This window comes from Pteropus alecto, unplaced genomic scaffold (genome assembly GCF_000325575.1).
Source record: "Pteropus alecto unplaced genomic scaffold, ASM32557v1 scaffold75, whole genome shotgun sequence".
NCBI classification, from domain to species: Eukaryota; Metazoa; Chordata; class Mammalia; order Chiroptera; family Pteropodidae; genus Pteropus; species Pteropus alecto.
The window spans coordinates 15910504-15936837 of NW_006440638.1; the positions used below are offsets into that span (position 1 = coordinate 15910504).

A 26334-nucleotide genomic window follows, 5' to 3' on the forward strand; every position below is an offset into this window, starting at 1 on the left:
CTTAATATTTAACAGCTTTGCAAAATCACTCAAAGGAAGCTACAAATTACCAGGATAGAGATGGCCAATAAAGATGTTATGTTAGAGATAACCATTCACCTTGCTGACGGTGATTCCTTCAGTATACACGTGAAGTGGAGGTGGAACAAAACCGGCATCAGATTAAACTCTGCTTGATCTTATTTCACTAGGTCAAGCTGTTTTTCAATTTTCCATCAGGATGCTCCAGCTATATCTCCAAAGTATCTAAGGAAGTTGTTAGATTTTGGATGCTATGAAATTGTACCCAAGGTAGTATTTGTCATTAAAAGTATTCACCATTTTCCAGCCCACATACCTTAAAAATGCGTTAAGGGAAATCCTATTCTTAGAAGAAAATGGTAGTGCAGTTACTAAAAATAAGCATTTAAAAATAGTAACTTCTTAGAACAGTTACAAAGCTTTCATAAGGACAAAAAAACCTACCATGTGTTTGTATATATTCTCTCATTTCATTTTCACAATGACACTGCTTAAAAGAGCTGTTATTATGACCTCCATTCTACTAGTGAGGAAACAGACTGAGGTCATAATTTGCTCAAGATTGCCAGGAAAATAAATAGTTTGAAATTGGAACTAGACTGGAGGCCTTTGATGCTACTTAATTCCATTTCAGTACACCAAACTGGAAATTAAGTTGCTTAATTTTGTTTTGCAAAGAGAAATAGTTTAAAAGGTAGATTGGGGAACATTTTCTAAGAATAGAAACATAAAACTTGATAGCTTTTATTCATTCACCACCTACTATAACAAGCATTCAACAAGGATAATTTTTTTAAAAGATTTTTTAAAAATGACAGTCAGCAATGGGAGAGAAGGAGACAAGAAGAAAGAAAAGACATAACTTGAGTGTTCTCCAAAGTCCTGAACAGAATATATTTAATTTACTTGCTCTCTTTTTTCTTGGGGAGGAGAGGGACAAGATTGTACAAGAAGTCTTTCTTTTAGAGTTGCTGCCTAGACCATGGTGACCCTTTTTTCCTCAGCGCTATGTAATTCTCGAGCCCATGTCAAGTCCTATTTGTACTATGCGACACCAAACTCCTCCCAAAGCTGAACACATGACCCAAACTGAGATTCAATTGGTTCTCCTTGGAAATAAAAATCTGAATGAAAAGGGTCTACTCTGGTCTAGGCTGCAAGCTACTCCTGTGGTACTCTCAGTCTATAGGAAAAAGCCAGTCAGCAAAGAGAGAAAAGAATAAATGCTGCTGAGAGTGAATTGGACCCAAGAGGCCACCTAGCCCCAGAGGAAAGAAAGGGAAACAGTTTCTGCCCAGGGTTTCTAGGTCTTTCCTGACCCAAGTATAGTCCCCCAGAAGCCCAAAGCACTCTCTTCCCTAGGGTATCAAGAATTCCCTGGACCTGTAGAGAAAATGGCTTCCTTCTTCTGAGCTTAAGTCTTTTTGAATTAATTTCTGATAACTGCAACAAAAAATGATCTTGCTCAAGACAATTAAAACTTTTGTATTAAAAAACAATAGAAGGGCAGATATCACTAGAATTTGTTATAAAAGGAGATCCTGAGAACTGCCCAAGGGTTCTGAAAAATCTTCTCATTAGCTTTAAACAAAGAAAAGCCCATACTGTTACATGGGTATTATTATATCAACTTTTATAGAGAAAATGACTTATTTTCAAGGAATAACATCTGTACGTCCTTTTAAGACTCTGAGAGCCTTTTTGAAATTTAAGGCATAATCTGGGACACTCGTTATATAAGTCTGTTAAAATTAAGCAAAAACCTACCTACCATGATAAGGAAAAGAAAAAAAATAGGCTAAATGGAGTCAGTCTTGTTCATTTCTTAAGCCTTCTTAAATTCTAGGCAAACCATGATGCTTTAATGTGAGACTGGCACCTTGTGTGCTTACAGAGGCATGAAAAGGAAAAGAGAGGTCCAGAGAGGTGGGCCCTACAAGGAGGACAACACAAGTTTTGACTTGATTCTATCTGGTAAGTTAGAGCTGAGGAAAGACTAACACCTATCTCTCCATTCTATACATGAAAAGACTGAAAACCAAGAAAGGTTTTACTCGAGCTGGTTTATTTATTCAATAAAAATGTGTTAAGCATGTGCTCCAAGCCAGGTACTGTGCCTGGCACTACAATTGGCAGTGTATTTAGCTGAGCTGCCTAACTCCCAGGTTATGCATTTTTCTTTCCACTCTTTGACCCTTACAGCAAACAGAAAGTTCAGAGGCCTAAAATAGTTAACTTTTTTTGTCTGTTTGTTCGATGATCTTATGGGCGGGGAGGGAGAGGTAAGGAATTTGGGGCTAATATTTAAAAGGTAGAAAGATTTGCATAAAATTCCATATTCCCGTTTTTTCTTGGAATGTACAAAAATCTGGCTACTAAGGCCAGCTCTCTTACAGCCTTGTGTCCTAGGCTGCCTCTTGTCACTGGGTATGCACTTTCTAAAATACCCACCTATCTTCACCACTTATTTTTCTTCCACGCCTGTCTCCTGTAGGCAGCCAAGCTTGTGACCCTAAGCCTACGTTGTTTTCCTAAGATTCTTCTCCCAAATGAAAAACCACAAACCAAAAAATTTTAAAGCAGGTTACATGTCAGCTGTACGCATATTCTATAGAGATATGAATTAACATGGTCCCTAGTTCACTCACTACCCTCCTCTATCCAAGTTTCACCTTGCTTTTATCCTTACAGGTTTTCTCCTTGGCAAAGCAAATTTCAGAATGAACCTCTACACTCCATACCTGTCTTTTCAATCGTGCTACTGGGTATCCCCCCACGTTCCCTCTTCAAAAGTCAGCTGGAGTTTTTGCACCTAAGCTACAGGGAATGCTTTGAGGGTCACTCCACTGAACATCAAAAAAGAGTTTGCAAACCTATCTGGTAAAGAGGGAGATAAAATCATTTACTAGAAGGACTCCAACACCTCTGGCCTAGGTTTCAGGGATACATTTTAGTCTCTGCAGTCAGTCTTCTGGCTCTTCCAACCCTTCGTGAACTCCTCATGTAAATAGTGTCTTAACACTGTTAAAGGAACCTCCATTTTCTGACAGTTTCTACATATCCACACACATTCACTCCTCTCCTCTCTCCAAAGTGTTCAACACAGCCATCCTGCGTTCTCTTGGCAGTTTCAGGTCTCTCATGTCAAGCCCCCTCTCTCCCAGGCTTCACTGAGTTTAACTGGGCTCCCTCTCCGTTTAGCTGAGAGGTCAGCAAGCCATTTTCCCAACAATTGTGACTACAGTACACTATTTCACCGTTAGTCTAAGAGAGAACCAAAAATATAATAAAATTCTAGTTCTCCAGTTTGTCTCTGAGCAAAATCCTTGGTCAATTCAGTAGATGTGTAGGTTGATTTACAATAGCACATAACAATAATAGTGGTAGTAGCAGCTAATATTTACTAAGCACTTATCATGTGCCTGGTATTAACAAATAGTAAACCCAGTATTAACACATGTGTCATCTCACTTAACCCTCCCAGATCTATGATATAGGAACTTTCACTACTTTAACAGAGAGAAAACTGAGACTTGTGAGATGAAGCCAATAAGGGGTAGAAGTGAGGCAGTCAATACTAGAGCTGAGCTTAAAATCATTCCTTCTTTTGCCACCCACCACAGCAATTCCTTCGCACCTGCTGTTTCCACCACCTTGATCTTTTTCCTACCTTCTGAGTAACTTGCATCCAGCCTTGAAAACCTAGCTCACGTGAAACCTCCTCATGTGAACACACCTACCTCCCTAAAAGGGCTTCTTATAGGCAATGTATGCACTACAATGTCATCCTTGTATCCAGGGCCCGACATTAATAAGTGTTAATAAATGCCTGCCTAAGAGATTTGGATTAAATGGACCATAGGCTCTGACAGTCACCCATCCACTCAGGTTGGGTGCCTGGGGTGGGATGTTCCCGCCTCACTAAGACTTGCAATTGGGCCTGAGCAATAAGTAGCTATTCTGGCTTCTACCCTTGCTCTTCCCGGCCTAACTAACCTATAGAACGCAATACTGGGGAAAGGTAGGAGGGATGAGAGGTAAACTAAAGTCTAGTAGTCTGGTTGTCCTCTTATTAGGGGAATCAGGTCTATGTAGTTGACTGAGGGGAGGGGAGTCTGGGGGATCAGAGAGAGGAATACTAATCTCCTATTACTGGTCTGAGGTTATAGAACTCTAAAATTCATAAAAAGGTCCTTTAGGAAAGATGTCAAATAAATGAACTAGTAAGCATTTAACTCTGGGGCCATACTTATAAATACTACTACTAATAATAAAAACTTTTACTGAGTGTTTACTTTGGGCCAGATCATGTGTTAAGTACTTTACATGCACTGTCTTATTTAAATAAGGCCTACAGTAATTAAATGGCTTGCCCAAGGTCACTACCAAATGGCTAATAGTAAAGGCAGTGGCTAGTAGGATAAATGTGTAATTTGATTAATAATGCTTGCAGGTTTTTCTCTTTAAATTCTGTCTTCCTCTTTAAATAATGCCACTTAAAGGCAGGCTGAGCAACCTATTACACATTCCTCTTCGTCAAAAGATCCAATAAAAATCCCTTCGATTAAGCCTTCCTAAATATTATTTATGATAGATTGCCCATGCTCACCTAGAGCCATATTGTCATCTTCAAGAACACACAATTAGACTAAAATTTCTAGTATTCACAACAGTAAGGTATAATTATATGACTGAGTCCTAAAATATGAACAGAAAGGTTGGGTGTTACTTCTAGGCTTGGCCCATACAAATCTCCTTGTGTTCATCCTCAGTCTCTCTGCTGGTCAAATGGAGGGCTTCAAGCACCTACATACAGGTGGGTAGAGCCACAAAATTTCACCCCTGAATGATTGGGTGAAGCAAGAGCCTCCTTGCCAACCCATACTGATCCGTGACTTGAGTAAGAAACATGGATTGTGTTAAGCTACTGAGGTATTGGGTAGTGAAAGCAATCTGCCTACTGCAATACAGTACTATCGTTGTCCTCATTATCATCAGAATTTTCTTTATCAACAGCACAACTATAATTTATTGAAGATGTACTAATTAATAGGCATTATACTAAGTCTTTTAGATACATATTTTACTCATATCTCACCAAGGTAGCTATTATCTGCATTTTACAGGTGACAAAATCAAGGGTCAGAGATGAAAAATCTTTTCCTCCTTTGAACATTTACAGCATTTACAATCTGAAAGATTTAGTTGGTAATTAGTTATGGATTGCCTTATTACACATGTTGTGTCGACAGGTTAAGCAATTTTCACTTCTGTAGTTAGTTGATTTTCCTTGTACTTATAACTTGTTTTCCTCATCTAGATAGAAAGCTGCTAAGAAGGGCAGGTCTTACATCTCTATATTCCACACTACACACTGCTTCATGAATATACAAATTAATTAACAGATATGTATTATTTAAATTATCTACATATATAAATTACATAGACACACACATACACACACACACACACACACACACACACACACATTTTTGTGTTTTGGGAAACAGACCTGTTAAATAAACCTAGCCACGAAAATACACACACACACACACACACACACATTTTTGTGTTTTGGGCAACAGACCTGTTAAATAAACCTAGCCAAGAAAATCGGCTGATTTGCTATGAAGAGTTACTTAGTATGCTGTTTATCTCTGATTTATGACTTAACGAGTATCATTAGTGCATTTTTTCAATACTGCAATTACATGTGTGAATATACATAAACACTTAGTACAGTGTCTAACATACATTCGGTGATTGATAAATGATCATTTCCCTTCTTCTCCATCCCAATAGCTACTTCAAGTATAATCTTATGCTGTTTGATGAAAACAAAGATGATTGGAAAAAAATGTTAAGCCTGTGAGTAGAGGTTGATTTTAATTACAAAGAATATTTTCCAATCTGGGAGGAAAGCCATCTAAAATGTTAGAAGCCAGAGCCAAATGAAGATCGATTGCCAGTTACACAGTTATAAGATTATCCCATTCATAAAAATCTGACCTGACACAACCTTCAGGAACACGAATTCTGGGCAAGCAGAGAAGCCACTGCTCACATCCTCTGATAGTGAGCTGCAGAGTGGTGCCTTGGGACTCACCTTCACTTCCCCTAGGTCTGGCCACATGGGATTCTCTAGAGCCATTATTTGTAGCCAAACAATAACATGCCCTCCTACTGCTCCTAGAATGTTTTTTTATACTTTGTTAGAAAACAATTCACTGGCATCTAAGGAAGAATTGTTCCTACTGAGGCTATTTGTTCTCAGCCCTCATCTACCCACAGGGCTCCATTTCCTACTCAAGACATTAAAAAAAAAAAAAAAAAATCCAATTAACACGATTGCAGATACTGGTTTTCATATGGGGACATTTCACACTACCCACGCAGAGCAATTCTGTGCCATGATCTTTACATTAACTAATTAATGTAAATATTTCAACCACTGTTCATTTAAATATCAGGTTCCAAAAAGTCTCTCTTCTTTGACGAGTTCTTTTGAGATGAAAAGGAACATGAATATGGGTCAGTTACTTTACTGGGTATACTTAGAGTATATACTTAGATATCTTACTCAGTCTCAATAATCAATTATAATACCTACTTTGTTGATGGGATGGGTTTTTCCCAGAGTAATTTTCCCTTTAACTTCATGGTATCGTCCTTAACAGTAGGCAATAAGGTTAATGCTATAATCAGATATCACAATGGCACATACGACTTTAGCCACTATTCAAATATAACACAGACTATAGAATAGCTGAGGTAGAAAAATTCAGGTTTGAAAATCAGTGAATCAAACTCTGGACAACAATTTCTTTTAAAAATAAGTTCTTTTACAATGTTTAACACAAATATTCTTTTAAAAATATCGTTCTTTTTAAAATGCTGAGTGAAAAGAGCCAACCTCAAGAAATCACATTTATAGAACATCCCCAAAATTTCAAAATTATAGAATTGGAGAACAGATTAGCAGTTGCCAGAAGGTAGGGACTGTGAGGATAATAGGAATGACTGTGCCTATAAAGAGGTAGCACTGGGGAGATTTTTGTAGTGATGAAATAATTCTGTATCTTGACTATGGTAGTGGTTACACAAATCTACACATGATATAAAATGACACAGAACTACATACTTTATGCCAATGTCAACTTCCCGGTTTTGATAATGTATTATAGTTAAGTAAGATGTAACCAATGGGAAAAACTTGAAGAGTAACCAGCAACTTCCTGTGAATCTAAAATTATTTCAAAATAAAAATTAAAAATAGCTAAATGTATATTGGATTATAAACATTTCACAGAATGGATTCAATCTGTAAGATTAAATAGTACCCAAACCTTTGCAAATATATTTAACATGACTTCCCATTTTGTATACAGATTAACTACCAATTATCTTGACAGAGGCAAGCAGAGAGTGGAAATGGAGTAGATCACAGTAGGTTTTGCTGTCAGGATGCTTACTGTTCATGGCAATGTCAGCAACATGGACCACTTTAGCAGCTGTTATCTAGATGTCTCATAAAGGGCAGGTAGCATACAATATGTAAAAATAAAAACATGAATTCAGAGACTTCTTATATCCTAAAATCTGTAAGATTTTGCCATTTAAACATAGAGAACCATGGCACAGCATATTTTAAACATAATTTAAAAATAAACATTTTGTGATTTCTATATGCTAATCAAGATCCCATCGAGCATATGATTACATATAATTTACAAAATACATGATTAGACTTATATGATTACCAAAAAGGAGTTTTTTGTTTGTTTGTTTTTAATGTACACATGGCATTAGTTTCTACTATTCAAATATCTCTCTGGCTAAATTACTATAAACTGCTGCACTATGTCAATAATAAATAGGAGACAAAAAGAATTCCAAAAGCTAGAGGATTCAAATTAAACAAAGCCAGTGTAAGTTATTTTCACTAGGGCTTTAGACAGAGATTTTTATCACCGATTAATACATAAACATTCTGAGACTACATCAAAAACGTGACTCCCTGATTCCCTGTATCTCACGCCCTGGCTCAACACTGGTTCATAATGACTCGGAATCTAAAGAGAGGTTGGCAGCACTTCATAAATACCTTCCTGTTCGCTCCTTTCTGCAGTGATGCAATTTGACCTACATTTCCACTGCCCATTGAAACTTCATAGGAGGGGGAAGAGGAGAGTTTTTCATTTATCCTACCCTCTGATTAACTAGGACAGCAAATGCCACTCAAGGGACTGCTACTGGGTAGAAGCAAAGAGGGGAAAAAGTCATGCCAGCAGAAAATTCCATAGGAGAACATTTAGAAATATTGCATTCTCTGATTCTGCAAAGAAACTGTCATGGCTTTACAAGACAACAGCAAGGAAGAGTTGCCCCACTTTTATACTATAATCAGTTCAGAACACCGAGGCTGCTTTATTTACTTCAGGCCCCCCAACAAGATGAAAATTAAACTTAAACTATAGACTTGTCTTTGCCGTAGTCTTTTTTTAAATAAACTTTTAATTTTAGAATGGTTTTACATTTACAGAGAAGATTATACAGAGTTCCTATATACCCTACACTTGGTTTTCCCTATCATTAACTTCTTACATTAGTATGCAATATTTGTCATAACTAATGAACCAGTAATGACACATTATTATTAACTGAAATCCATACTTCATTCAAATTCCCTTAGTTTTTGCCTGATGTCCTTTTTCTGTTTCAGGATCCCATCCAGGACATCGCATTACATTTAGTTGTCATGTCTCCTTATTCCTCCTCTAGACTGTGACAGTTTCTAAGACTGTCCTTTTTCAATGACCTTGACAACAGTTCTGAGGAGTACTAGTTAGGTATTTTACAGAAAGTCGTCAATTTTTTGTCCAGTGTTTTTCTCACGATTATAATCGGGTTATGAGATTTGGGGAGGAAGACCACAGAGGTAAAGAGCCATTCTCATTACATCATATCAAAGGCACATTCTATCACTGTTTATGTTAACTTGATCATCTGGCTGAGGTACTGTAAGGATTCTCCACTGTAAAGTTATTATTTTTTGCCCTTTCCATACTGCACTCTTTGAAAGGAAGCCATTATGCACAGTCCACATTTAAGGGATGAGCAGTTATGTTTCATCTCCTTTCAGGGAATTATCGACATAAATTATTTGGAATTCTTCTACATGGAAGGTTTATGTATTCTCTCTCATTGGCTTACTTATTTAATCATTTATTTATATCAGTATCGACTCATGAATATTTTTCATTATTATTTTATTATATTTACAATACATATTATATATGTTCATATTTATATTAGCATTTTTATTACATGTTATATGTATCTTGTATATTTTATTTATATTTACTTCACAATTATTTCTATAAGTATCTTTATTCTGTGGCATGATAAATCATGAACAAAATGCTCAGTAATCAAACTATCATCTGACTGGCCAATAAATTATCATAATGAAGTTCCTCCAGAAAAAATAAAAATTAAATTTTTTTTCTGTCAATAGGGTAGAGGAGAAGAAATCTAAAATTAAATGCAGTATGCTTGCTGTTCTATACAGTAACGTTTCTTACTGTCGCTCCCCAATTACCATTAAATGTTATTTCCTTTATGTCAGCTCTTAATTACATGAACTAAAGAAAAAAATATCAGTTAGATCTGGCTTTGAAATACAAGTGATGACTTATAGTAGCAGCTACACCTTCCTAGTTATGGTTTGTATAGTTTAATGTTACACAATTTTTCCTCATTGAGACTCAACTAATTAGCCCAACATAAGGACAGAGCCAGGAGCTTCTTGGGAGTAGGGGTACCTAGTGGGAAGCAAACAGATTTCTGCAGGTAACAGAATCACACAAGTTGGAGTTAATGCCCTGCAACACACACAGGATATGCTTAAAATCTTTAGTAACCTCAGACTTTTTTTTAATAGAAAGTAGGCCAAGGCCAGCACCTAATACTGCTCTTCTGTCTTCTTTTTTTTTTTCATTCAATCTGATTAATACTTACATTCAACCAACATTTCCTGAGCCTCTACTATGTACAAGACAGCACACTATGCCTGGTGCTTCCAATTAATCTAATAAATTAGAAAAAAATTAAGAGTGCTGTTTCTATTTTTCCCTCCTGGCAGAGATGCTAAAGTTGATGGAATATAAGTCAAGCCTTTAAAATGCTGAGGACACAAAATGGTTTGGAGAAGCACATAGTTTAATGTCTACCTTTATAGTTGTCTAATAACATATTAGAAAGAACAGATCACAACTTCCTTATCTGTAAAACAGATATAATCAAACTTACTTCTCAAGAAGAATGCATGGAGAATTTGGTCCTAGCACACACGGTAGTTCTATAAGTATTAGCTCATGTTTACATTTTAAATTTCATCATAAACACACCTAGGAAACACCACGACTGCCCCCACTAAGGTGTTTCATTGCCTTTTTTTTCATCTCTAATTTTATTATTTTTGCAAACCCTAAAATCATAATTAAAAATATGTCATTTCCTATGTCCCAGTCAACCTGTCTTTGATAAATAAAAATGCACATTCATTCAAGACACACAGGCCAGAATGGATAGGACATATTAACAACGATACAGCTAACATTGCTGGAAAGCTTATTTTGTGCCTGGCACTGTGTGGATGTTGCACAACATGCCTTGAGATAGATATTTTAATTATCCCTAATTTCCAAATGAGAAACAGGCCAAAGAGGTAAAGTAACTGCAAGGATGCCACCCATTTGGGATAGGCAATCTACCATTACAGAAAAACAGGAACAAACAACAACAGAATTATACCAAACAACTGAATGTAAACATCCTGATTCCTAAGCACTGTTGCGCTGGGTACTACAGTGGAAAAAAACAATCAGCTAAAATGCTTCCTTTCCTCAAGACACGCAAACTGGGAGAACGGCTTTGGACACTTCTGTCCCCAAAAGGGACTCCAAACTGGGACTTCCTGCTTTCACAGTATTTTCAATAAATAAAATCCATCAAGGTCTCACTACAGCATTTTATAGAAAGTAGCGACTCCCTGGCCTCAACTGCAAGGCTCTTTAATCTCTGGTCCCAGTTCGTACTTCAGGACATTTGCACTAGAGACTGCTTCTAGACCTAGCTAACTTTTTCATTATTCAGGTTAGAAATCACTTAACTTTTCATCTAAGTGGAGTTAATCCCACACTCTGATTCCCTAAAATTGGTTTAAGAGATCTCCAGCCTGCTTTAATGTCAACATTCTCAGCATGGGCATGAATGTTGTTCATATCCTGTATGAAGGACCTTCTCCTCTGAAGGTTATACCCTCACAAAAATCACATAAAGACCTGGAGAAGAACAACTGTTTTTTGAAATTAAATAGAACAGGATTTAAATTCTATTTTCTATTTACAAACTGTGTAAAGCAAACAAGTCATTTCACTTCCGTGAGGATGAAGAAATGACACAAATAAAGCACAATGCCTGAAACTTACTAAGTGCCATTATTACTATCATCTCCATTATACAGATAAAAAACTGAGACTCCAAGTGGCCAGATACCATAGGTGACAGAACCAATGAGTGAATGGTAGAGGTCGGGCTTGAAACCAGTACTTTTCCTTCCTTCTACAGTTCTTTACTGAGTACCATTATTAAGCACCATGCTTGGTGCTGAGGACATAGCTGAGAAAAAGGCAGTCAAGTACTCTGCTCTCATGAGGCTTATATTCTGGTAGGGAAGATAGACACCAAACCTCTACACAGACAAATTGAAAGGTGCCTGGACAAGAGCAGGGTGCCCAAATCCAAATGGCTTTTAAAGCAAGTAACAAGATCTCTGGATTTTGTCAGGAAGGTCGGGGAAGGCTTCAGTGAAGGGGTGGCATTTAAACTAGGACCAGGAGGCAAAAGAGGTGTTTGGAGATGAGGGTGTCAGCAGTCAAAGGGAATCTCAAGAGAAAGACTTTGGAGAAGCATGCCAAGTCTGAGGAACTAAAAAGCCAGAAGAGGCTGGAGATGTAGTTGGGGCCTGATCAGAGGACCGCTGAAAGATGTGGTAAGGGTTTTAGACGTCATCCACCCGTGAAGCAATGGAAAAGCACCAAAAGATTGGCTGCCCTTGCTGAAACAGTAAAAAAGGCTCACTCTACCAAAGCTGGACATGGCAAGTATAGACTTTTGATAAATATGTGGGCTATATGAAAGAATCTCTGGTAAAGACAGACTAAACCATTTCTTTTTAATCGCACAGCTGATGCTTCTATTAAAGTACCTACTGCTGATTATTATAGTTGGGTGTGGACCTCTTTTCACCGGACATAGGTTTCTGAAAAGTTGAGCAAGCATCTTACTTATTTTTCCATCTCTCAAAGCCAAAAGCTCAATAAAGCTATGGATTGAAACAGACCCTCTTTTAATAACTAAAAATCTCTTCTTAGATTGGCTGAGTAAGAATCTTTTTGCCAATTCATCTCGCCTTAGTTAAATAGATCTGAAGATCTATAATACGTAAAGACTTTTTAAAAAAGCATCGCTTTTCTTTTGCAGCTTAACTTTAACAAAAACTCATTTCACAATGTGTGATTAAAAGTAAAATTTTTATATTTTATGATAAATCACTTATGTAGTTCACATGCCATTTTTTTTAAATCTTAGTTTAATTTTAACCATGAACAAAATGCCCCCAAAGATCTTTCAGTGATTTTCCAATACTTCTGAGAATTGTTCAGATTCTCTCATTGAATATTTAATTACTAAGAGTAAGGTAACTGTTTAGAGTACTTATATTAAAAGATGGAATTGAGTCATATCAATAGTTCACATACTTTAAGGTTTATTTTGGGATTTCAGGAGTTGAGAATGAGATAAAATGATATGAATATGCTACTGGAGTATGCTAGTAATTTTCTGTTTGATCCCCCTTTCCATCCCCAGACCAATTTTTCACACTGCTCTGTGCCCCGAAAGGCTCACCTCTGTGGGTAGCATCACTGAATTCATGTAGACAGGTGGGTTTGGCCAGTGGAAGGCAGTGGAGGGAGATCAAAAAGGGAGGAAAGAAAGTAGGAGAAGGGAGTAGTGCTTCCTTATTCTCTCCCTGTTCTGGGCTACATTTTCTGGCAGTGGCTGAATTCCTTCAGGACTGTAGCTCCTGTCTTTTGACTCCTCCTTTGTAACTCCAGCTCTCTCCCTAGATTCCAGGAATGAATGCTATTTCTTCTCTTTGCTCCTTTGGACCTAGCAGTGATAACACCTTCCCATTGCTATTAGTTTCTGGGTGACAGGAACCCCATTTTACCCTTAACTCTGCCTATTCCTCTGAAAATAATCCCTTCATTAAAGACCCCTAAACCATCTGCTCTGTTTCCTGCCAGATCTAAGAATTCAAACCATAGACTTATAAAATCAGCAATCTCTCTCCTTTGCTTGTGAGCAGTTATCACAATGGTTATTCATCTTCCAAAGCAATTCCTTCACACCAAGCACTGCATGTAAGCTCTTACAGTTCTCAGGCAGGAATGACACCTTTTAAACTGGTCAGTGCAAGAGAACATGGGAGGTGCTCCTGAAAGACAGCTGGCAGAATCAACACTTAAAAATTCTCTAGGCAGGAGTCAGTTACATGTCAAGAATAAAACATTTACAAAGAGATGCCACTTCCTCCTGTTTCTCCCTGGGTTTCCTCTTGCTGAAGGCTCAAAGTCAGCATTGTATTTTTACCCTGAATACCAATAAGTTGTATCACGGCCTGAGGAAGTTGCCTTGTGTGTCACCACTTTGCTAGTTTTTCAGACCTAAGGATCTGCTCACAACTGGCCAAGGCACACCATCTTGTATTACTAGCCACCTGCCCATGAGCTTTCCTTCTCTCTCTTTCATCCCAGAATAAATCTTTCTTCTGTACTAAGGTAAAAGATGAGCAGAATGAGAAAATTCTGCTTCGCTCTGCCTTGCCTGTCTCTTTAACAGATTAGCACTTTTCTTTTCCACAGGAGAGGACAGGCATATGCTTATATCATAATCTGCTCTGAGCTCCTTCTTCGGATTTTTCTTTCACCAAGGCAACTGGATTTGAGGTTAGATGTTAATTGGAAATCACCTGGGAATCTCTAAACACTCCACCTTGCTTTCACTTGATACAAGTAACCTGAACGTTACTATGTTTCTGAATATTGGGGCATTCTTCTGAATAAGAGCTGATTTAAAGAATTCTTCCAGGGAGTTGGTTAAGAACTGATGTGGCTTATGTAAACAAGCTATTTCAATAAGAACTCCAAATGTCTCTGTCTGTAACCAGCAGGCTTTCAGAGCTGACAGAAAGAGTTGCTAAGATAGAGACACAGGCAGACAGGCGGCAGTCTACAGAAAAGATGTTCTATTACACTTCAGCCATGGCTGGCTAAAGGGAAAGGTAGCTTTCTTCTTCAATCCTGCTGGAGAAGCCTCTTTCTTCAACCTGAAGGCAACACCTGAGAGAGATAGTGGGATTAACAAAATTTGGTTCGCACTATATATCTATTTCTACTCTTTACCCTTAATTCTAAGCATTTGTTTCACAGGATATTTTATTGGGGAACTGTTATAAGCACCAGGGTGGCTATACATCAAATGTTAAAAGTAGTATCTCTGGGTAGTAGAAATATGAATAACTTTTATTTCTTTCTGTATATTTGTGAAATTTTCCAAATATCTTTGATTTTTGCAATCAGGGAAAAAATTATTAAACAAAAATTCCCTGTAAGTATTCAGGAATTTATTTTCCTTAAGAACCAAATTTATGTAATGCTTGAAACTCAAAATTCAAATTACATTTCTTAGCTTTTGTGTATTTTAAGATTTTCACTAGTCTAATCATTTTATGAACATTTTAAAAAATTAAGAAACCATTCAAAATGTGAAAAACAAAAATGTTGAATTGGATTAAATGAGTAAATTTTTTTCTGGTACACATCAGGGCCTTAACTGAGACTATTTAGACTCTTTAAGGCCAAAATTCACTATTTTCATACTTTGAAGTACTCCTAATACACATAAAAAGGAACAGAACTGTTTCTCTTTGTAAGAACACCATACAGATGATATCATATGCAGTTATATGGCTAAGAGACTACAGATAAAAAAACAGACTGGTGTTTCTTCCACTACAAATGCTAGCCAATAAAAACTTTCCAATCTATAGCTGATTAATACTTGACACCAGATCTATGGAAAAGAAAGATAATTGTTGCTGGCTGTTACCTAAAACAACAGATATACTAAGAAACCTACCTGCCTACTACCAATTTGTGACTGCTGTTTACTAAGACAACTGATTTTCAGTTTAGCACTACTTATACTTTTAAACAGAAAACTGTAATACTATCTTTTCTAGGAGCTACCTTTCTCATAATTTGTAATAGCTGAACATGTGTTATTCACTGTCCTGCAGTGTTGAAATATATTAACAGAGAATCCTGGAAATCATAAACATCTTTATTAGCTTCAAGAAGCTAATAAATCTGAACAAGTGATTCCTTTTAAACTGTCCTAATGTAATGGTAAATGGTCTGTTTTCTAACTTTGATTTCTGAGTGATTTATAGTTATAACTATCAGAATGATAATAAACAGGTCGGGGAGTGGCAGGAATAGAGAATGGGTCTTAAATATTTCCTCTTAGAGCTTCTAAGAGGAGCTATGTACCAGACCACTTAAAATTCTTTTGTGTTCAGTACATTAAAATTTAAAGACGCCAATAATAAAAAAATAAAGAAACAAAAAGCACACATTTTGCAATGTAAAATTTTGCTAGCATTCGTTTCAGGATTAAGTTCAAGGACTCTAAACATTCAAATGTCTGTAAAAATGAGACCATGAGACAAACCAGAAGTGTAAGAGACAAAAGAGTTTTTTGACTAGTGTTAATAGAATATGGTTAGAATCTACAGAAATCAGTGGACCAAAGTGAAAAAGACAATTTAAAAACTAGTGTTAAATGCTAGGACAGGGTCCTAAAAGCTAGAGAAAAGCTTGGGATGTTTCTGTTTACAAAAAGGTGTGGCCAAATGAGAACTACTATATTACCACTATGAGTATGTTGATAGTTCAGACTACAATGAAACTTTAAAAGTGTGGGAAAAGAGCCTAACATACAGCTCTATTGTTAACAGAAAAGTGCCTGAAGACCCTAATTAAACAAAAATGTCAAGTGTGCCTTTCAAAATCTCTTGTAGTGGTAGGCCTAAACAGCAGAAAACAGAGCAGACCATTTAAAAGAAGAGTCAAGGGGCTGGGAGGACAAGTGACTACATAGCAAGGTGGTAATTACACCACGAGGAAGTAAAAAAGGCCAGGCTGAAAGGCTCCAAGAAATACTTCAAAACCAGCTAATCACTGCAAGAAGAGGTAGGGTAAGTCTGCTCTTCAACTGGGTATCTGTGGGGAAATGAGAAGATGCTGGGCCTCCAAAGCAAGAATAACAAGAGCAGCTGATAATGACCAAGGTGACTACTAGATACCTCCCTTACGCACCAACATCCCCACACTCACAAAAGCCAAACATGGGTTCACCCATCTCCAATTCAGCCTGGAACCTTTAGAAAACAGAAAAGGGGCTTCTGTAGTTGATAAACCACTGTTCTAGAAACACCCTCAGCAAAGGCATGGGTAGTTAGAACACTTGGGTTCCCCTGTGAAAAGTCCTATGTTGCAGGGGAAACTGTTTGCCTTTTCTAAATCATATGTTCAACTGAAAAATAGGGCAAAAACTGCTTTTCTCTGACTTCAAAAGATTAGAGTATAAAACAGGAGTATATATGTGAAAATGTTCTGAATAAAACCACATTGGATTTGCCCAACATAGTACTATTTGAAACATGGTTTAACTTATACTATAAAGGCTATATAAATGTTGGTTGGTCCTTTAGCCTATGAACTGTAAGGTCTAAAATGTTTAATTTAAAGTATCAGCAAAGCTGCAATGAAAGCAGCCAGACACCAGGAGAAGAAAGAAAAACAAATACAGGGCAGTCTGGAGCAGTTTAGAGCAGAGGCCAATAACTATATTTATCTCACTGTATCCTAGGGGATCACTAGGCACTGGGTAAAAATGTTCTTAACAGGGTTAAATTATAGACCGTATGTTTTTCTTTAAAAATTGGGCAAATGTATATGTATTAGAAAAGATTACCATGTAAAAATGAATTATATTGTACTTACAATGGTAAGCACTGATCAGCTGAAACGGAAATAGATGGTATAGAATCACAAGAGCTCTTCTCAAACAGGGATGTAAGAACCCTTGGAGGCATGTGGGGTTGGGAGGGAGAAGGGTGAACCAGGGATCATCAGGATGTTGCAAACAGGTAATGCATAAATCAACTCACACGTAGCGGCCCCCAAGTGTTCGGATAGTGGACACCTGTTGGTTTTACCAGCCCTACATCCTCTCTCCTTGATGAGCAACTCCCCTAGCAGATACTTTCTGGGTGAGGTAGGAACCAAGGTACCTGCTAGGAGCCAACCTGGGTCTGAGAGATACTTTCTCAGTAGAAAGTGGGGTCAAAAGCAGTTGGTTGCAGAGGTTAGTAAGTCCAGCACCCTAAAAAGACTATCCATTGAGGCCTGCTGCCTGGATCCCTGAAGCTGTTCTTGATCTGATCCATTCCAAGGCTTGGTTATTCAGCTCTACTGTCAATTCTGGGAGCCACACCACATTTTCCCAGTAACGTCCTTTTTAGCTTCAAGTAGCCAGACTTAGTTTCTACTGCTCACAACCAAAGACCTTTAGTTGATTAGCTATTATTTTGAGTCTAGAAGAATCCATTTTCTCAAAGATTTGGGAGCTAAAATTTAATTTGACTGGCAAGCAATTTGTTCATTTGATAGTAAAATGAAGGGATGTACCATAGAATGGAACAAAAAATTCATGTCAAATATTAAGATATTGGATTTTTCTTTTGAAAATTTTTAAAAAGATATGCTTCTTCCTACTTCTCACTCTCTCTCCCCCATGCAGGTTTCTTTAGCAGTGGGATTAAGAAGCACTGGTATAGGGATAAACTTTCCCTAAGTTTTAGAATCTATCCCTAACTAGGTAAAAGATCTAGAGCAAGTTATTTAACATTCCTAAGGCTCACTCATCACACTCCTAAAATGGGAAAGATAATAGTTCCTACTTCATATAACTGTTATCCTAAAAGATAACACAGAGAAGCACTCAGCACTACCCCTCACAGGAGAGTTTATTAGTCATGGCAAATAAAGAGAGTTTGGTTAATATAAAGAAGCAAGGGGCATACTGTTTGCAAAGATGGCCTAGACCATGCCCCACCCCCGAACTTCACCCCACCCAATCCCTATAGGCAAGACCTGTGAGATACACATGACAACATCTGCCAGCAAAAGATGGTGTCTATTTACAACCCCTTGAATCTGGACTGGTCCAGTGGCTTGCCCTGGCCCACAGAGTGTGACAGAGTGACACTGTGTGACTTCTAAGCCCAAGCCTCAAGACATCTTGCTGCTCTCACTTTCATGGAATAAGGTGCCTCCATGTGAAAAAGTCTGCTGGTCTAGCTGCTGTGATTAAATAGGGCTCAGATGAGCTGTCCCAGCTAAAAGTCCCTAGACCAACTGGCTCCAACTGGAGCTTTCAAGTGACAACAGCCATATTAGTGACCTCAGGCCAGGCAAGACCAGCTAAAGAACTGCCCTGCCTCAATTGTGAACAAATGGTCACTGCTTTAAGCCACAAAGTTTTGGAGTGGGTTGTTGCTTCTCAACAATAGATAACGGACAGACATATGCTTCATGAATTGCAATATTTCTTCATTTTTTCATTTCATGCATTTCCTAAAATATTCTATGAACAATCCCAAAGCTCCAATGTCGCCAAATAATTATGTCATTGCCAGATGTGCATATACTTCTCATTCTTCATGACCAGGTCAATGTTTCCAACCATTACAACACAGAGCTCTGTCTCGGTCAGAACTGGGGAGTTTCAGGCAGGGAGTAGAAATACACTAAAGCCAAAACAACTTATGTGAAAATAAAGTGAATTTTTTCTAAAATTATCATAGTTACACCACAAGAATGCAGGTGCAAACACAGCTGAGCTGAAATTGAAGGTAACTGGCTAAGAGAAGAAAAATGAAACAAAATTGCTATGATTCATTCAAAAACTAGGAATCAAACAGATTCTCTCCCTTTAACAGTTTTTGTGTTTCACATTTTCTTCCATATACTTTAAAGATGACCCAAAGCCTCTTTTATAAATTTACCACACAACTGTCAAGAGGAAATGCCTGCCTAGGTTACCATCCAGTCAACAAATATTTGTGGAGCACCACCTCTATGCCAGTGAGTTGTTAGCCTCTGAAAACTTTTTTTAAAATAGTGTACATAGAGATACCAAGGGGTAAAGGGAGCATGACTGAGTGAAACTAGACCACACACCTCTCTTGGTCAAGGTACCTGGACTGGTTAGAGGGTTCAGGTTGGTGAATGTGGCAAACAAGGCTCCACCCTTATGCAGACCTATGACTAGAAGAGGGAAAATATTAGCAGCTAATATTATAATGATCATCACGGATATTATCACTATCATTATTGTTATTATTATATACCCTTACCCCTCTCATTTCTCCCTCCTTCGTTACTGTTTAGTATCTGTTACTGCTAAGCACTTGCACCCATTTAATCTTTACAAAAACTTAGCGAGGTGTTACACACATTTTATAGATGAGGAAACGAGGCCCTTACTGGATAAAGTTACACATACAGTAAGTGGTGGAGCTTGTGTTTTTAAACACTACCCTATAGTGCCTCCATACATATGAATTTATTATGATTTTACAGAATTTTCACGGGGCGGGGGAGGGAAATCCTTCACGGTAAGAAATGAGATACAACATACCATCTTTATCAATGTAAATGTCTGCATATGTGTGTTTTCACTGAGTTTCTTTTGAAAACTGTTACTTAGTCCTGTATGGAATATTTTCTTGCCTGTTGGAAGAGTCTGGAAAATATCTGATTATTAGTAATATAGAAATTTTTAAAGATATGAGAAAGCACATTTCACTCATTCAATATAACACATCAGTGAAGAGAATTAGTCATCTCAAGGAATGAGGGCTCAATTAGCCACAGATAGGGGATGTTTTCAATCACTATGTTTACTCTTAATAGCTTTATTATTTTTCCTGATTATAAAAGCAGCACATGCTAAATGAAAAAAAAAAATTTTGAGAAAAACATTTTTAAAAAAGATCGCCCACAATCTTATTACCTAGAAATAACAAATTCCTATTACTTGGTGTAGTATATCTTCCCAGATACCTTTTTTAGGTTTCTGTATACAGGGCTTTTGTCTGCCTTAAAAATCATACATTATACATATTTACATGCTATCCTGTTTTTTATAAATATCATTCTATATCAATAAATATCGACCTGCATCATCCTTTATAAAGACTGTACAGTATTTCACTGTGTGGATAGGCCCTAATTAACTTAATCTTTTATTAACAGACATTTAAGTTACTTTCTGTTTTTCTATTATAAAAAAATGGGGCAGTGAGCAGTTTGGTACACATATCTATGCACACTTGACCAAGTGTTTCTTTAAGATAAATTCCTAGATGTTGGCTTGCCATTTTATGACTCTGGATTTGTATTCCCCAAAGTGTCATCCAGAAAATATGTACCAAATTTACTTTTTTTAAAAAAGGAAACCTTTAAATGTTAAGAGTAATAACATATTTTACATTTCTAATAGCTAGATAAAATGGCAAAAAAGTTAAAAACTGTACTTTATCCCAAAATATCTAAAATATTGATTCGTTCTTCTAATATTACATCAGTTTTACATTTGGAGGGGGAAATTCTAAAATACCCAATAACTTCTAATGGTTTTATTTTCACCATAATGTGTTGTTTTGAAAAGTTAAAATACAAAAAGTACTTTCTGCAAAACAAGCAAATTAATAGAGAATGTTAAAAAGGTAGGAAGGGAGGCAAAAAATATACCAACCAGTTATAGCAATTTCCAGGTCACCAAATCTGCATCCCATACAATGGCCAAGAGAAAAGGGTCAAGAGAGAGAAAAGGTGAAATTAAAAGCAGCAGCCCTCAGAGTTTTAGTGATAGCTGGATGAAATTACACTTAGACATATACATCTACATGCTCTGTACACACTAATCCTGGAGCTAATCTCCAGGGGTTAGTGCACAAGAGGAATCTTTGTGTGTTTTATTTAAGCAAACAACACACAGAAAGGGGGTGGAGTAGGCCGGATACCGATTTCCTTAAGGTAAGAGTGTCTAGTTAGCAACCTGAGGGCCTAGTATCAATTACTTGCCCTCCAGAGCAAGGGGAGAATAAAAAGAACTTGAAGCATAAGACAGCACCAAAGGCACTGATTCTCCACAAGCCATAACACAAGACAGGGTTTGATCATCAAGCTCTACAGAAAACTGGACAAGTTGAGAACATTTTTATCAATAAACAAAATTTACTACTGATATAGCAAAATGCAAAGAAGGGAAGGCCACATGCTGTAACTAATAACAACTAACCTACTGGGGGAGGTGAGGCATTAGATTATACATGAAACACTTAAGGTGGCAAATGGCAGTGTGTGTGGTGGAAGGCGGGGAAGGTGTTAGTTGGTGATGCCACAAACCTATAGGCCTTATGGGTTTAACATTCTTTCGTGCAAAAGGTCAGCAAACTATGGCCTATGGGTCAAATTCAGCTGCTGCCTGTACATGCCATGAGCCTAGAATGGCTTTTACATTTTTAAATGGTTGAAAAAAAATTAAAACATATTTCTTGACACATTAAAAATTACACAAAATTCAAACATTAGTGTCCATAAAGTTTTACTGGAACACGGCCGTGCCCATTCCCTTATGTTTATAGCTGTTTTTGAGATACGCTGGCAGAGTTAAATGTGACAGTAACCTGGGTGGCTGGGAAAGCTGAGAATATTTACTATCTTGCCCTTTATAGAAAGTTTGTTAACCTCTGTCCTAGGCCTTAAGATCATGTCATTTTGAATGGATCACAGCTCCAAACCTGTGCATTCTTGTTGGTTTGGCTCTTGATATATTCAGAATTTAGATATAACCTGCCAGCCTAATGGATAATGCAATTCAATTGTTAAGACCACTGGACAGGTCTAATAGGTCCTACAGATGAAAAGCTATGAAAGACTTTTCTGAGTTGAAAGTAGGATGGTCCCAGAATGAGTATAAGTAAAAGGTTTCTCTTGGAAAGAATGTATTAGCTATCTCCTTCTAAAGATGAGAATGAAACCATCCTCAAAATGGTTACCACCTTTGAGTCTTCACTAGGAGCCTAGGACTGAGTAAAGCCTTTTGCTTTTATCTCATTTAATGGTCTTCTCTTCCAGGCTCAGAGAGGCTGACTGACTCAAGCTGAACACAACCAGAAAGCTCAAGGATTGAAGTCAAACCCAGGTTGTCTATACCCAAGAGTCTAAGCTTGTGCTCATAACCACTACCTCACCTGAAAGAAGGCGGCATGAATGCTCACCATAAATAGATGAGAGGAAAAGAGAAAGACCACAGAAAAAAAGTGGAAGCAAGATTATTTTTATGGCCATGAACTTTATGAGTAATTTATTCCTATATCTCTTTATTTTTACTCATAATGCCCTCTCTTCTTTCAATGTTTAAAGAAAGGAAAATACAATTCAGTTCTTCCATACTCTTTTCTCTGTTGAGAAAAACTGATGCAGGTACCACTCTACTTGTGGAGACCTTTTAAAGATGTCAAAATTAGACTGCAAAAGTTATAGGTGTAATTTCCACTGATGAAATCCCTGGCGGTACCTGTGAGGGTCCCATAAAGAAAGGAGTGAGCAAACATGTTTAGAGGTGGTAGACTAGAAAGTACATGTGCAGTTTTTCATTTAAATTTTTCATTCAAATTATAAGTGAAGAACAAATGTTAAATGGAATCTTACCCAAAGAGAGAGCTATGATGCTGGTGGGTGGCTACTGTTTCTTTCTACCCAGCATCCATGTCCTCGGCTTTGCCAACTGTACCACCGATTTTCTTCAACTTTCCCTCAAATGTCTACAATAAAAAGACCACTAAAATTTAACTTTTAAAAACCTGATTTCAAAAAAAAGTTTCAATTTGTTAATATTTTCAATATATTTACTTGAAAATATATACATTGGTATCATATACCATGTTCATACATGTTCACTCAGATTTTTATCAGTAGTTACCCACATCTACCTTCTAACTCCTTCCTGTGGGAAAAATAAAGGGCTCAGAGTTCTATACAGGAAACTTCATGCCAGTCTTTCAACATCTCTACTAGGTAAGCTTTATCCACCTGAGGAACCTGAGGGTCAGGCAACTTAAGCAGCTACAGTAAATGAAAGAACCCAGATTTGAACTTCAGCCCCTTTTAACTCAGAAACTGTGTTTTTCCCATCAGCCTTACGTCTACCCAAGGGACAAAGACATTTCTTAGGATGATTACCTCCCAGTCAAATTGTAAATTTTCTAGAGAGTAATAATGACCAGAATGAACCATTTGCTCCAAGGGCCTAATTGTCAGACTCAAGTCTCTGCTTATAGACCATTAATCTATCTGTTCTAAATTTTTAGACATAATTTAAAAATGGCCACAAGGCACTCAGGATAGCATATCAAGCCCTTTATGTGGGTGTATGGTTTATCACCTAACAGGTGACACTTTGCTGTGGGAACAAAATGGAAGTGCTTTTGCACCTCTAAGACCACATGACTAGGCAAAGGAAGACTTTAAAAAGCAAGTATAAACACAACGATCTATTTTTCCTACTTTTTTCACTTAAGAATTATTCTAACTCCCATTTTGCTTAATAAAAACATATATCTCTAACTATCTCTAACAAAACTATAGGGTCTCTCCCCAGAAAAATACACATACACAAAAAGTTCTGGTCACAACTATACAGGTTTAGGAATTTCCTGAAGCCCATTCATGGACCCTTAGAGGTCCACAGACCCCAAGATGACCCTTTCTCTAAAAGGACACTACAGAAATGCCTATATCATTTCACAAGACCAAGGTAAAGACCAGATAGCTAGTTCTCTCATCATCTGTTATAGCTTCAGAAAGCTAAAATTAAATAAACAAACTTCCTTAACTAGACTTCGATAGTCTCAAAGAAACCACGAATCTAATGATTTGAGTAAATCACTAAATATAAGGTCATATAAGTTCAAAGTCCCAATCAGTTTGTTATGGCTTAAAATCTGCTACTTCTTTCTGCCCACAGAGATTTCCCTAAAAAAGAAAGAAACATTAGTATGGCCTGTCAGAGCTGGAGTCCTTCCTACTTTAGCATTCATGAACATGTTTACATATATAATTGATTACATGAAAAAGAGACCACTTCTAAAATTTACTAAAAGATGTTCTTTCACTATATATGATACAAATGAAAGTCCATTAAAATAATTCTTAAATGTTCAACACATAGATCTGTGTCAATGCAACTGTGAGTTAAATTATGTGGCTGACAAAGCAGATTTTTAAAAGTTCATAAAGGCTCAAATTTTGATGTGTTCCCCACTACTTGAGTTAAGAAAAGTTTATTTTCAGCTACATCCCGAACTTTAAAGTCCTTCCAATCTCTCTTGGTCTTACTACTTTAGAACATTTCTAGCACTGTCCAACAAAGTTCTAAGTTAAAAATGAACTTATAAAATCAGGCAGGACTCCAGCTATGAATAACAGATAGACTATCTCATGAAAATTTAACAGTTACAACAAGGGAGTGAAATTTTTCTATAAACATCATTAAAGATTATTTTAAATCACTAGATACTGTTTCAAAATCAGTATCACGATGATAAAACCCAAGTAACAAGTAACTTAAGAACATCATTTCACCACTTGACAATTACCTTTTAACAATAACGATTTCCACCAAAATGCCACTTGGGATACACAGATAATCAACTGATACTTTCAGTTTACGATTTGTAGTAGTACTTAAAAGTAATTCTTATTTTGGTTAGAGTATCTTCTTTCTTTCTAAAACCAAGAAAATGGGTAGGGACTGATGCAGATAGGTAGCCAATGTTTAGGCCAGTATTATTTCAAGCCAGGGGGGTTTCACACCCTGGGGGAGGGAAAATTATACCTCAGAATCTTCACTCAAAGTAATTTTTTTTTTTTGCCTTTGTGTCAAGTCAAAGGTGCTAAATCTTCAGAGCACTGTTGAAGAGCATTACTGAAGTTTTGACCTCATATATATGAATAAAATTTTACATACACTGGTTTCTAGCTAGAGGTTAAATGAAACATACTCACTGTCATACATTTGCATTTACAACTCTTCCTCTTTGAAAGAAATGAAACAGGGAAAATGAACCCAACTTCAGTAAGGAAACTGAAACAATTAGATCCATCCTACATAATTGCTTCCTCTCGAATATGAAAAGGCAGGATATTTGGGGGACAGAAACATTGGAAAATAACTCTATGCTCAATGAAATATCAAACCTAGGTTCAAAACTCAGACACGTTGCTTGTGGCTAACTGAATTTATCCCACTGGAGATCAAATCAGCTGTACTGGTGCTTGCTTCTCACTTTTCACCACCTAAAGGTTGCCATTAGTGAGAAACCGATCCAAGTTGAATCAAAGTGACTTTTGGGAAGAGATGCCAATATAATCTGTAATGTGCTCCGGAAATGTCTAATTCTACACGTAGACGTTTCTCATTTAGCATCCTCCTCCCCCTTCGCTTGCAACTTCCCCTTAAGATAAAGATAGTCACATAGACAATTTTTGAAAATCAGAAAAATAAATAAAACACCCCTCCCCTATCAACGACGGGATTCCGTAGCCCTGTTAGGATATCGGGCACAGCGCACTTCGTCGCTCCGCGAACTCTTTTCAGAGGTCGCCAAGTTTCTCTTTCTCCATTTCCCAGCACTCGCCAGTACCAGTGAGGGAAGGGACGGCCGCCGAGACCAGCACCAAGCGACCTGGAACCTGGGGCCTTTTTTGATTGCCGGCCGCGCCCGGCGCAAGTACCTGAGTTGGAGACCCTCCCGGGCGCGCGTGGGTGCTAACTTCGTGGGGACCCTCGCGCTACGTCCCATGGGTGCCCCTAGTCCCACGTCCTCGGGCTCAGCAGAGTCCAAGCGCCCTCTGCCGCTCTCCCCACCCCCAGGGGGGCGAGCCCACCCTCAGTAGCAGCAGTTGGGACCGGGGAGCGTGAGCCGCGGTCCCCTTCTCCGGGAAGGCGCGGGGGCCCGGGGCCCAGACCCCAGAGGGCCAGCAGCCC

At 37.6% G+C, this 26334-nt stretch overlaps 1 protein-coding gene and 1 long non-coding RNA gene across 3 annotated transcripts in view; one reads left to right on the forward strand and one right to left on the reverse strand.

The window, feature by feature from the left end:
- The window catches only part of LOC112484310, a 36043-nt gene extending 9723 nt beyond the window's left edge, over positions 1-26320 (reverse strand). Inside the window, exons 1-2 of one of the 2 annotated variants that reach the window (XR_003047981.1) lie at positions 26082-26320; positions 22998-23110 (exon numbers count right to left, since the gene is read on the reverse strand). This is a non-coding gene — a long non-coding RNA (uncharacterized LOC112484310). Of the gene's footprint in view, positions 1-22997; positions 23111-24943; positions 25823-26081 lie in introns of those variants that run through there. The other variant, XR_003047980.1, reaches the window with a different exon arrangement.
- THOC7 (THO complex 7) overlaps positions 25972-26334 on the forward strand; it is a 19992-nt gene continuing 19629 nt past the window's right edge. Inside the window, exon 1 of the mRNA XM_006917494.3 lies at positions 25972-26108. The gene's annotated coding sequence lies outside the window, so the exon portion shown is untranslated. The remainder of the gene's footprint in view (positions 26109-26334) is intronic.